General features: G+C 38.8%; 1 protein-coding gene across 1 annotated transcript in view; it reads left to right on the top strand.

Moving 5' to 3' along the window:
* The window catches only part of LOC143277353 (uncharacterized), a 610653-nt gene that overhangs the window by 307296 nt on the left and 300857 nt on the right, over positions 1-2500 (top strand). The window lies entirely within an intron of this gene.

Raw genomic sequence — 2500 nt, 5'->3', positions numbered from 1 at the left:
ACTTTCTCTCACTCTCTTCATTTAAAAAAAAAAGAAAGAAAGAAAAAAAAGATTATTAAAAATGGGGAGGGTGGGGTGGGGATGGCGTAAAGACTGAGCGCTATCAAGGGAAGAAACACAGGCACCTGGATTTATCTCTTCTCCAAACCAATATCTTGCAACTGACTGACTGGAGATTTGTGTAAATGCAACATGAACTACAGTTGCTCTCTAACTGTACCAAACTCACGATAAAAGAAAAAAAACTATCAAAGTACTGACAAGATATATATCACATATTGTGAAGTATATGAGTGAACTCAAACGCCGAAGAAACAAAATTGGGGAGGATCGAGCATGATACAAATTACGTAATGTAATATTCATCACGTAGAAGAACATCGGCAAGAAGATTAATACATGACCATTCAGATCGCCGTTGACCTCCTGAACAGCCATGACCCATTGGCTAGCTGGCGACATGAAGATATTGTCAACGCTTTCTGACTTGGGAGTCCTTGAGGACTTGCATCGCAGATCGCCTCCATCAGCAATGGAGAACTACAGGTGGGGGACAGACAAGACTCAGGCTTTGATGACGCTGACCATTCACGGGAGAACTGTGACGGCACAATGACTGAGCCCAGACATCCCCCCAGTGGACAGTCCGCCGGATCTGTTTACAGGAACCGACCCAACAGGTACTCTGCACGGCTGTTCGAAAAACAGAAATATGACGAAACTAAAGCATCGTCATCATTCACTGATATATTTGTGTATATGGCGGTATGTTTGTACTTTCTTAAAATGAACATGTATCCATGTATTTGCTATTTACATTTCAAAGTTAAAATTTTAAAAGTTCATTTTGTACAACAAAAATAGAAAATGAAGCCCTTTTTCTTTTACAAACACATGTTACACTGGCTCCCTGTTGAAGCACGCATACGTTATAAATTATCTGTCTTTTCATATCCCCCCCCCCCCCCCCTCAGATTCTTCACCAGACTACATTTCTGATCTTTTGTTCTGTCTACTCGCCTTCTCGGCCACTTCCTTCGTCCACAGATAAACTAATTCTATGTACATCAAAGACCCGCACAAAAGTATTTGGTGAACATGCTTTTTCTTTCCCTGCGCCCAGGCAATGGAACTCGTTGCCACTTAACATTCGCAACATCAGATCAAAACCAACTTTCCAAAAAGCATTAAAGGCATACCTGTTTCAACAATACCATGAACAATGAATACCTTTCTCTTCATGTGACACATGTACACAGGTATGTGTCCTATTGTACTGAGACCATTGTTTTACTGTTGTTAGTCTTTGTATTCATGTGTGTTTTTTTAACAAACTAGTCAAAAATTTACTTTAACTAGTAGTGCTGTGATAATGAATAATGACGTGCACGTTAAATATTGTATGGAAATGCATTGCGTGGCTGAGTGGGAAGTATGATTGAATTTTTACTTCTTATACTTATAGTATATTTGTACTTTTAGGAAGTGTTTGTGATGTTTTATTTTACTCAAGTAGATGAATATTATTTTATATGTACAATGTGTAGTTCATCTCAATTTTACTTCTGTTTCATTATCTCCAAGGATTCCCGGTGTCGTTTTCAGCTTTTAGGTAAATTTATTGGTGGTGGTGGTGGGTGGGGGTGGTGGTGGTGATGATGGTGGTGGGTGGTGAATTGCTTTATCTCATTTATCATTATTATATTTAAAAATATTACATGTCTCTTTCTTATTGTGTAACACGGTGAGGATGCTCTTGAAAGCCGGGAACGATGCTGTATAAGCCTCCACATATCATTATCATTATTATTATAAGTAGTAGTAGTATATGCACAGACTGAGGGGAAAATATTTTAAATAGTTCCGTCAATAAACTAATAATGATAATAACAATGAAAATAACAATAATGATAATCTCTCTCTCTGTCTCTCTGTCTCTGTCTCTCTCTCTGTCTCTCTCTCTCTCTCTCTCTCTCTTTATTCAATATTTTCTCTCGTCATATTCATTCATTTATTACAATATTTAGCTCTGCAACAAAATATGTTGATTCATTCACACATACCATGAGGACCTAATGGCCAGTGACATAATATATATATCACTCATTCACACACACACACACACACACACACACACACACACACACACACACACATTGTCCCTCCATCTGTTTCATCCCCTAATGTATACTTGGAGTGTAAGAAATGTCAGTACTCAGTTTGTTGCTGTTGTTGTTGTTGTGTGTGCCGCGAGAAGCAGTATTATTGTCAATTGCAACTCTTCATTATTCATTATACAATTACCAGAAGAACTTTATATCAGTCGTTCACTTGCTATTGGACCTGTGCAGCGAGGATATTCAAGACAGTTGATATGTGAAAGCCAATCCTCAGCAACGAATTTGGTGTATGTGTGTTGGGGTGGGTGTCGACACGGGTGGCTGACGCTATTCCAACTGACAGCACAGTATCTTACCAGTGTGTGCGTGTGCAGTGAAAC

Source organism: Babylonia areolata, chromosome 34 (genome assembly GCF_041734735.1).
Source record: "Babylonia areolata isolate BAREFJ2019XMU chromosome 34, ASM4173473v1, whole genome shotgun sequence".
In the NCBI taxonomy this organism is placed as follows: Eukaryota; Metazoa; Mollusca; class Gastropoda; order Neogastropoda; family Buccinidae; genus Babylonia; species Babylonia areolata.
The sequence above is the reverse complement of the archived record's forward strand: the minus strand, read 5'-3'. Positions and strand labels throughout refer to the sequence as shown.